The sequence below is a fragment of the Amblyomma mixtum genome, chromosome 6 (assembly GCF_055824585.1).
Source record: "Amblyomma mixtum isolate Tamu chromosome 6, ASM5582458v1, whole genome shotgun sequence".
Lineage (NCBI taxonomy): Eukaryota > Metazoa > Arthropoda > Arachnida > Ixodida > Ixodidae > Amblyomma > Amblyomma mixtum.
In genome coordinates this window covers 17,768,623-17,779,730 of record NC_143017.1, presented here as the reverse complement: position 1 = coordinate 17,779,730, position 11,108 = coordinate 17,768,623, and the positions used below count along the sequence as shown (strand labels likewise).

The following is an 11,108-nucleotide window of genomic DNA, read 5'->3' as shown; positions in this document are numbered from 1 at the left end:
CGCCGCCACCGATCTGGCTCTCTGATTGCCACCGCACAGTGCGAACGGCAGCGGCAATTTCGGCTCGGGCGGTGCACATATACAGATCCGCCGCCACCGATCTGGCTCTCTGATTGCCACCGCACAGGGGTTGCATTGGAGGAGGAGCGAAGAAAGGAATTAAGTTCGAGCCGGCGCTTTGACAACTGGAGACTCGCAGGAAGAGGGGGGAGGGGGGCGGCGTGTACACCCAGCGGCAAACGATGGGGGCAGAAGCGCGCGCAGCAAGCGGACAACACGATAAAGGGAGGAGGGAAGAGATAGCAGCGACTGACTGATGCCGCTGACGCCGATAGTGGGCGCATTTGTTTTTCAGTCCCGGGGCCCGATTCTCGATATTCGCCAATCCGCCATGAGCGGGGCGTACCCGTGACGTGTGAATCGGGGCGGTCCGAAAATGCGTAACAGCAGAATGTAATGACGACATTAAAGAATAAAGAAAAAAGTATGACAAAAAAATAAACGGTGTCGTCTGCTACTTGGCGCCAAGTACAAAAAACACCGCCGAGTTGCGGAGCGAAGGGGAGTTAGCAAAGTAGCGCGTAGAGATGGACGGTGAATTGCGTTGCGGCGGCGGTCTCGGCGTACTCGCCGCACAGTGATGGTGCTGAATGCGACGCTAAAGACCCTGTGGCCGGTCGTCACGGAAATAAGAGTTTAGCGGTAATTGTGCTGCATGAAGCGAACGCTTATTGCCCGAAGCCATCGCGTAGCGTGTCGCGTCTCCGTACTTGTGAGATGCGATCAGCGTCACGGGGAGAGGAATTGGCGGAGAAACGGCTGGCTCTCGATCGTAATCTCAACGCGTCAGTGGCGTTGGAAAGCTTTACCTCACCGTGTCACTTCTTCAGGTGCATAGAGCTTAACACTACCCTTGGTTACGTTTGCAAGCGGCCGCGCACGAAACGCGACTGCGAATCGTGTCAAGTGCAACGCTATGAGCGCGTACGTCTTATTATCAAAAGCGTCAAATGCGAAAGCAAAATAGGGAGATATTGTTTCCCGCCAGTACTTAAAGAAAAACAGACAAAGCAGTCCACTGTCAACAGAAGCATGTATTTCACAGTGTTGGCGTTCATCTTTTGCTTTGTGAACATTAACTAAGCCTGCCTGCAAGCAGACTTCACGGACTTTATATAAAAGCACCTCACGAATGCATGGCATAGAGTGGCAGGTACATAATTTCATTCAAATAAAAAAAGGCTTTCAATAATGCTATTTGATTTCAATGTTTGAAAAGGCCCTCAATCTCGTTAATTCTGTCTAACAATGAGCACACAGCACTTACCAAGGGCATATAGGCAGGTACACCACTCGTGTGATGCAAGTACGCACCAAAATGTGAGAGGTGAAACAAAATTTGTCATGCCCATCCCTACAATTCCTTTGCTGTAGGACAACAGTAATGCATCCACAGCAGCACCAGGCAGCTCCTTTCAATGCAGCAAGATTCCTTGTAAGAGGGCAATGTGTGATGTCAAGAAAGGTGAAGTCGGCTGGAAAAAGATATCTTCACATATGCTACTCAACATTGGGGAACGGGACGAATATAGAGGGGGATAATGAAGGTGGAGTGTGATGCCACATCACAAACAGGTAATGCAGTGTGCAAGACACTTTCTTTATTTGCTTCATGCAAGTTATCGGTTTGGTTTATTGGGGTTTAACGTCCCAAAGCGACTCAGGCTATGAGAGACGCCGTTGTGAAGGGCTCCGGAAATTTCGACCACCTGGGGTTCTTTAACGTGCATGCAAGTTATTATCATATCATGCACATACACGCGTATTATCTAGTGCGCATGTCATATTAAGCCTGAACATGGCTCTGGGTCAGGTCAAGGAGCTGAAGGATAATAAAAACAACGGTGAGTTAAGAAGGAAGAACAGCAACACTACAAGAAAAGCACAAGCATGCACAGCAGCAAGATAACACACAAAGGGGGCAATAAATGCAAGGCTAACATGACCCACAGTATTTGAGGGAGGCAGCATCACAGACAAGCAGTGGTATTCTGGCAGAAGGTCCATTAATGCAGCATGATAACACTGGATGATGTGGATTGGTTTTGGCAAGCCCTGTGCACGCCACGAGCAATCTACAAGAGGCCTCAGTCATGTTTCTAGCCTGATGTGCAAGTGCATGACTTTCCCTCTGTGCACACTCCTGACCACATACATATCAGGGCCATTGTTGGTTTTCTTTGAGGGGTGGATCACAATGCCGTTAGGCAACATTTACACCATACACTGATGCAATAAAGACCCTGTGATGCCACTATTGCGCACTGCAGGAGAGTAATGCTCAATGAAATGCGTTCACTCTCAAAGTACCTTCCTTTACTGTGAACTAAAATAGACAACCCTCTATGTACACTCAAAATATGATATCTACAGTTCAGTGAAGGGCACCATACCAGATGTAGGTGCTGAAATGTCGGCAAATGTCTGAAAGGACACTGAGGACTAATCGATGTTGCTCTGCAACAGTAGATTACCACATTCCAATAACAAAGGGCCTACCTGTACTGAGAACAAAGCTTGTGTACAGCTCAGAGATTATTTGTTCAAAGAAGCAGTTCAAAAGTACCATGGTGAAGTGCGTTGGCAGGAAGGCTATTACAGCCCTTGGTTGGTAATAACTTTATTAGTCCCACTTCAGTGGATCAGGTGAGGGTTAGTGAAGGGGTGTTGAAGAGGTCGGCGACGGCCCTCAGGCCACTTTAGGTGACCAGGCACTGTTTGGCTGCAGCAACCTTCAAGGCCCAGGCCATGATGCAAAGCTGAAGCTCTGCCTGTGAGCTGCGCAGAGAAGCCTCCCATCGCTCCTGTGATTCCACCCCTTGGAAAGGAGGTTTCGGTTTGTTTGGGCAAGCCTGATATGAGCGTTTAAAATCCGCTCTGGTGCTCGAGCATAAGTGACAGGTTGGAGATTTCTCCCCTCTATGTATGTATTACACTCCACTGCATGAAAAAAAACAAAAAAACAGAACACTTAAAATGCCTAGTGGTGTGTGCACATGGAGGGTAAATTGTTTTTTTGAGCATGATTAAGGCAGCTTGAAAAATGGTAAGCAAGTCTGATTCAGAGTTTCCACGAGGAGAGTGTTAAATAAATGAACAGAAGCTATTCACCACCAATATAATGATAGAACAGGTAGCAAAATGTTGATGAAATTGGAGTCATTGCAAGTGCCTGTGCATAAAATTTAAGCTCCCAGAAAAATTACCGTCTTGTACAGCTTTGCTGGCTAATTTCTCTGAAAGTTCTAGCAGAAGTATGAAACCAAACCAAGTCAGGTGGAAACAGGCTGCTATTCTTTTTTCACACTATAAGAATAATTTTTTTTTTCCGACTACCACCAGGTAATATTATTAGTGCTGTATGGTATGTGATGGCATCGCAATTAGTGCTAAGAAGTTATTGGGTGCCATGTGCAGCCAGAAAAGAAAGGTACGGAAAGCCTGCACACACCACTGTCAAGGAGAGAGGCTGCCATTCAGCAGAAAACCCAGTGTTATCCAGCCGGCATTGCATCAAAAGACAAGCTTCACGCGTGGATGTCCACAGTGAAAGTCACTGAAAAGAGGATTTGTAATCTGAATCAAACGTCAAACGTCAGCACACGTCTGAAACTACTTCACTTTATAAAATAATAGATTTTACGTACAGAAAATTAATAAATTTCTTTCTGCCTTGAAACCCATGACCCCTGGATCGCCAGCCAGGCATGCTACCAACTAGACCGTGTAGGCACATTGACTTTGCTGAGGTACAAAGGGGGGGGAGTGATGTGTGGGTGCTGTTGGCTTAATTTGAAGCCTAGCAATGTAATTACTGCAGTGAACTAGAGATGTGCCAATTAGTGAGAAACTAATTACAATAACATTACATAGGTGAACTGCAGTGTGGAAGAGTTCAAAGACAAGAATTGGGAACCTGTGTTGAGGCAACTGATCAATGTGTGAACACGAATGAAGAACAGTGACTGTGCGTGTGAAGAGAAACCGCTGCAGGGAGCCATAAACACTGTCGTGTCATACCCATGAATGCTGAGCTTAAGTGTGCCCCTACATTTTTGGGGAGCGAGACAAGTTGCATTGCCTCTTAGGTGTTGCAATTTGCTCAAAAAAAGTGAGGTGTCTTTTACATGCAGAGTGAGAAGTTTGTGGAAGCCATTATTGGCAAAATAATTTATTTCCATCACTGAACTTCATGCATCCTAGAATTCATTATGCAGCCTAACTGCGAATCATTACCTAGTGCAACAATACACATTGACGAATATGTCTCGTCTACAAAGATGAGAATTTTTTTGGGACAGACTCGTCTTTCATAACCGTTTGACAGTGGTGTACATGCACATTAGTGTTGCCTAGTTTGCAAACTTAAGTAGCCAGCAGTCGCCTTTGCTAAACAGAGAAATGGCAGCACGTACACTGATATGGTCCAGTCACACTAAGGGTTCAGGGGGTGAGCAGGTTGTCTAGGATTTTTCATAAAATGACCAAACAGCATCCCCAATTTGCATGAAGCAAAACGCAAGGGAACATGTCAATGAAAATGGGATCTAACAGAGTTTCACTGGGAGGACAGGTGGGCAGTGATCTTCCAATGTATGCAGAAAAACAACACAGACCGCAAATCCTGGAAAGAGAAAAAAATCCCAAACCTGGGAAGACCGCCTGAGTAACCCATAAAGATCAACAAAGTTTACTACCACTACTACGACTATTATGATCCATTTCCAGTAGAATTATTGAACCGGATCATACCGTTCCAGCTACAAAATGCCATTTGGAGCTTTATTATTGAAACACAAATTACGTCCAGCTGCATAATTTATGCCTCCATTTACCTTCAACTGAATTAATGTACAATTTCTAGGTTTTCGTCACAGGTACAAATTTGAGCTAGAAGATGGGAATTGGTACACGTGTCAGAGCGCTGGCCAGGCTTTGCATTTTCATCTGAGAAAATGACCGTGAAACAATTACATGACTTTTCCTTCAGGAAAAATAGTTCACTGCTGTATAACTACGTGCAGCATGTGAAAGAAGCAGTCAAAAGTAAGCAGACAGAGGCAACCAAATGCCATGAGGCAAAGCATGTTGTGATCTCATCACACAAACAGTGCCACACAAGACGTATTGCACCCTGAAGAACAGATGTTGTAAATGACTAGAGACACAGCGACCATGCTGTATGTTGAGCATGTTGTGGACTGCTGGCTCTCAACAAACACCAAAGCAAACAATGCATTGGTGAAAGCATGTCCAGTCAACACCCAGGTGCTGGAAGGAAAACATTTTGGTGCTTTCCTGTCCTTCACTGAACTTAAGCACCAAATAAAATGTGCGTTGTGTACAAGCAGAACACGTAGGGAGGCACCACAAGAAGGGATGGCACTTCTTCACAATCACCAAAGCATGTGTTGAAGCATGCACTCAGCAAGTTGGCAGACGGTAGGCTGAAAACACTTGGGGCACTTCCTGACTCACACAAAACTGCAGAACCAGACAAAAATGATTTCTACTGTCATGGATATCACCAATATGGTCCTATTCAAAGAACAGCACCAAAATGATGAAGACTTCATCAGCTTCCTGGCAGTATGCTATCAAACTTGAAGCAGAGCAAATGTATGCTGATTACTTGTGGCATAGCTACACATGACAATCACGGCAGTGAGTGCAATTCTCGAAAGCAGCTGCTGATCATGCACTTCCTGTCTGTCAGGTAGAATCCAAATGGTGCTCTGTCCTCCTCCCTGCTGTAGATGTTGGTGCTCCTTCTGTTATCACCACCTGTCAGTGGTGTCATGGTCCTGCAGCTGAGTGTGGATGAATATGTTGTGTTGCACAGTGCAAGCTCCGCTGACCTTTGCAGAGAACTCTTGACCATGGCGTACCATGACCATGACACCTTTGCAGACACCTCATGTAATCGTTCAGGAACCCGGTATCACCACCCAGCTAGGCAGCCAGTCCAGCCGAGGGGTGAGCGAAGATGAATCTGGCATCATGGCTCCCGAGCACACGAGACCCCACGGTGAGAGTAGTCCACCACATCTGCATAAGATGCAAACCATCACCTGCACATTAATCAACGCTGTGCACTGAAATCTTCCAACGAGCTAGACATTGCGTTTCCAAATATGAGAAATTGTTGAAGCCTCAAGTTCAACTATTGTCTAGTTTTACGCACAAATGTAAAATACGCTGACTGCAAAATCAATCATTAGTATCAAAACGAAGTGTTGCCATATAGCTAGAGGTACTTGATGACACATTTCCCAAACTGATGGATACAAATAATTAATACACACTTTTTATACTCAAGAAAACCACCACAGAATGCACTGCAAGGAAGGGCACAAGTTCAACTGTTTATGACTACCATGAGTTTTTTAGTATATGCATGCTTTTTCATTTTGCACCAATTGAAATGAGGCTACCTTGACATTGCGGTCACTAAGAGAAATCCAAAGCCAGAGAACAACACTGCGTGTCACCCACACCTATCTCCACTGTCACCTGAAAAGTACAGACATGATTAATTTACATGTGGTTCTATTTACACTGTTCTTCCTTGCTCAATAAACTATATATAAATGCAGACAGATATCATTAGCCGCATACAATCTTACTGCAGGCAAACATGCTATCCCTTCATGCCTGCCACAACACACTAAGCACATGCTCACCAGTTTAACGATTTCCATGCGGGCAGCACATGGAGAGAGACTGCACATAAATGGGTCATGGATGGATCCCGCACAGATTCTTGTGAGCTGGAACCTTCACCGGCAGGAACACCACACCTGTAAATAAAATGTACAAGACTCATATATATTTGTTTTCCGTGTGCCCTTAGAGAAATAATTTTTTTCACCCTCCTACGGTAATTTCCACGTGACTGCTGCGTAACTGATGATGTAACACTGTTATGAAAATTTCAGCTTGAATAGCGAAATCACTTTAGTGTGCTTCATTAATAATGCTTAAGACAGGTTATAGTATTCTTTTACAATGTCACGCATTTTTTTTTTTTCACACTTAAGGAAACGACGCCTTTCAGCTGATTTCACCGATGCTGCCTTTCACATTCATCAACACCAAACACAAAGAAATCGATCAACGTACTAGCATGCTAGGCTTTGTTTTCTCAACTTGGCGCTGTGTGCAAAAACTGAAACACAGTATGAAAAAAGCAACGCGAAGTGCCGAATACAAATTTCGGATTCTTGTTTTAAAGTCATCTCCAGCATGCATGCGAAAGGAATGAGAATGATGCTACACACACACGGATGTCTCGTCAAGAAGCCCGACACATTCCTGGAGTTTGTTGCTCGGCCGCGCGAACACCTCTCGTGTCATCCGCTCATCACGCGAGGCAAAGCCCATCCGTTCAGCGACGTTTCACAGCTGGCGATCGTCCCTCAGAGCTCGACAGTTCGGCACTGCTTCTCGCCGCAATGCATCCTTGCATAGCCACCACATATATGCCTCGTCAGATGATTGCACAGACGAGCTGTCTAGTCAGAGACAACTCGAAAGCATCGCGGTGACCTCGAAAGTCGCTCACCTTTCCCACTTCTAGGGTTTAACAAACGACGAATGAATGCAAGGAGCAGCAAATCGCAGCGCCGGCACCGCCATTCGAGCAATTTTCGCGCTTCACTAACCGCACGGACGGATGATTTCTCACCGCGAGCGAAGGGTTTGCAACGGGAGAGCAGTTAGCGCCCCCATGCGGCTGTACGCTTAAGCCTTCACTATTAACGCTCTCGAGGGTTGCTTATTTCAGATGAGCTCTTACAACGCGATATCATTACATTGTGCAATCAAAACAAGACTTTTGTAAGCTTAGTTTTGTCTTGAAATAAATACCCGTTAAAATGCGGCTACCTAACGCCGTATAAATCAGCATTTCACTAACTCATTTGCATGATTCGGGTACCTTTCGCCGGGCGAAATGATGGCGGCGAATTTCAGCCATTTTTTGCAATGGCGGCACAACGTAAACGTGATGAAACGTCATTCTGACATCACTCCAAAATGTGTGCCTATCACGTGATTTACGTGATATTGTTCCAACCAATCAGATTTTAGGAAGTTGCCATTTCCGGTGTGCAGCTATTTTCTCCGAATTGGCAAGTCGAGCGCAAGTGCTCTCGCACGGACCGCTTGTAGCTTCTTTTCCCTTCACAATCACATATATGTACCAACCGGGCACCAAGAATAGCGCTACGAAAATGCATTTTCAATGCCACGTCAAATCGACGTCACCGCGAAAAGTGCTTGCGTAACCGACCCTGATTGACACGCCCATTGACGGCGATTGACACTTCTGACAGCCAATCAGAGAGGCAATATGGCGCCGACAGGCGAATGTGAATATCGAGAATAGGGCCCCGGGACTGGAAAAACAAATGCGGCCAGTGAGTCAACCCCAGCTGCGGATGAAAGGGGGGCGGAGCTGGTTACGAGGCCGACGACAACGCCGACGACGACGCGAAACCCAGGAACGGACGCCAAAGAGCTGCGCTCTAAAATTTCCAATTGCAACCAAGTACCTATAGCTGCAGCAGTTAAAAATTTTACTATTGAAAATTTAGAAGCCTACTAACAGAATTCGCATGTTTTTTGTTTCTTTTTTTCATTCTGCCAACTCATTACAACGCCGCAGAAACCATCTCGAAACCATAAAAGGCATATTTTTAAAAACTCTGGTTCACCTTATAAGTATTTTTGCGTTTATCCGTGCACGGTACAAAAGTGCCAGCTGTGCCTTTTCTGGTCCAGCCCGTTTCTGGCCGACATCGCTTGAGTCTGAGCTTGACACTGAGCTCCCCTAACAAGAGGAAACAAAGAACAAACGGGCTGGTTAGGGCGAATGTTCGCATGGACCCCGTGAGCAATTCAGCACCAATTATAGAACGCATATGCCCCCAAGGCAAAAGATATTTGTAAACAGAAGGTGTCAATCAGTAAAACGATGAAAACGCAAAAAAAAAAGCCGCCCAGAAGGTGGAATCGAACCACTCTGACGTCAATCAGCTACGGGTTTGAAGCCCGCACCCCGGACCACCGAGGCTCGTCTGGGCAACACCAACGCTGCCTATGGAGTATATATACTCAGACCCCCGAGAGCATACTTGGTGCCGGTGACTTGCCCAAGCTGATATAACTTATTTACTTCGCTGACAAATCAACCTTAACGCTTTATAAGCTCGAAAACTCATTGCCGCATGGAGCATTTTTCTATATATTCAAAAGCAGGAAATGTAGTGCACTTACTAGTTAAAAAATAAAAGTTTTGAACCGCAGAGAGTATTTTTTTCAGTGTTCAGGGCGCCCCCTCGTGTCTGAAGTTGGATTTGGGCGGCGGCTGTAGTGTAGAAACAAGTGCAGAACGCTTTCGCTACCATCTTCTCCATGCTCCCCGCTTGCGCCCGCACAATCCAGCGACGCGCTGGGAGCGGTCTTTGTTAAAAGTCCCACACTGACAAAAAAAAAAAAAGAGCGGTAAAAAGAAAAAAAAAATAACGTCATGGTTTTTAAAAACATTTGTGTTCTCGAGAGCTCGAGCGGTACAAGATGAGCTGACAAGTTTAGATAAGATATATACGGGCAAATGACCCCCCAGACCGTACCAAGGGAGAGATAAGAACACTTTACTGCGTAAGCCTGGCGGTCGTTCGTGGTACGTGGGCCCATTCGCGCGGGCTCGTTTGAAGTGTTCCGCGTAACGAAGACTGCGCCTGCAAAGACGGGCCTACGGGGGAAGAGAGAGGATCCCTGTAATTGCTGCACCGCACCACCCAAATGCCTCCTACACGGCAGAACCGCATACTGCCGCATGAAAATGAAAATCGATTTTGAGGAAAGGAAAGACGCACTAAATATTTCACTACTCAGTGGACACCTCAACCATGCTTTTAAGAAAGGGATGAAGGAGGAAATGGAAGAGAGGAGAGATACCGTATTAATGGGGGGCCCTGGAACTTCTCAATCACCTGAGACTTTTTCGCGCTCGGCTACTGAGCTGGAGCACCCGGGTTCGAATCCGACCGCAGCGACCGCATTTAGATGGAGGCGAAACACAAAAGGCGCCCGTGTAATATACCCTGGAGGTCGAAATTATTCCGAAACTCTCCTACGGCCCCACTTTCTCTCTTTCTTCATTCACTCCCAAAAATTGGCAGTGGTTTAGCACTGGGTAAACCTGGAGGATTGCGAAAGCAATGTGACGACCCCACATAATGCGCAGGTCCACACGGGACGGAGAGGCAAGAAGACACCGTATGGCTCAGTTTAAACAAAAATGATGTAATCAATAATTATACATGGTACATCAGAGGCTGGGGTGTGTGTCCGAGCTTACGTGGCGACGCCGTCATGGGGGCGATGGATGGTCTCCGGAGTTGCGATCCGTCGGTGGCTGGCAGAAGCTGCGCGCCGTCCGGCTTCGGCGCTGAAGGACCCTTTTTCGTGAACGATCTCGTCCTCTGCGTGCCTTTCGTCCGCACTCGCCAGCTATATCTGCTCCGCCGGCCACGCCCGATCTCCTGTCTTCCCGACTGGAATGTTTTTTTCTTCCTCCTTTCCACGGCGGCGCCCTGCGGCATCCCCGACATCCCTGGTTGGAATTTCGTTTGTCTCCCGCCGGCAGCTTTCTTCTCTTGTCCTTGTACGGCCAGGCATGCCTAATTGGGCTGGCTTTCTCTCCCGCCGGCGCCTTTGCTGTGGTCGCCTCCGCTCAAGGAATTTCGCTGGGGCTACTGCTGACAATGGCCCTAGACATTCCTGCTACACTAATCCGCTGAGGCTCGGAGGGGCATTCCAAGCATCCCACTTCCCATGGTCGTCGCGAGGTTGTCGGCCTTGTTGATTGTTCACGGTTGAGCACAGAGAAAATTCCGCCGAAGGTATGGGTCCTGGTAGCTCACGCACGGAACGTCACACTCGCTCACCCTCCAGAAGAATGTTCTCCGAACATTTGAGTCCAGGCAGCTCCCCTTCTTTTTCTGAATCGCCTCGCACATTCCGTCCGACAAAACACTTTT

General features: G+C 46.7%; 1 long non-coding RNA gene and 1 other non-coding gene across 3 annotated transcripts; both read right to left on the bottom strand.

Annotated features, from left to right (window-relative positions):
* Nucleotides 1-5,129: 5,129 nt before the first annotated feature.
* Nucleotides 5,130-8,259, bottom strand: LOC149338308 (uncharacterized). Of its 2 annotated transcripts, none has more exons than XR_016283434.1 (3): nucleotides 7,341-8,259; nucleotides 6,744-6,860; nucleotides 5,130-6,573 (listed from the first exon to the last, which is right to left on the bottom strand). It is a non-coding gene; the product is annotated as an uncharacterized LOC149338308 (long non-coding RNA). The 2 variants fall into 2 exon arrangements; XR_016283433.1 differs by having other exon boundaries at nucleotides 5,130-6,108.
* Nucleotides 8,260-9,059: 800 nt separating this feature from the next.
* On the bottom strand, nucleotides 9,060-9,146 carry TRNASTOP-UCA (transfer RNA opal suppressor (anticodon UCA)). Its single transcript has one exon. It is a non-coding gene; the product is annotated as a tRNA-Sec (tRNA).
* Nucleotides 9,147-11,108: the final 1,962 nt, after the last annotated feature.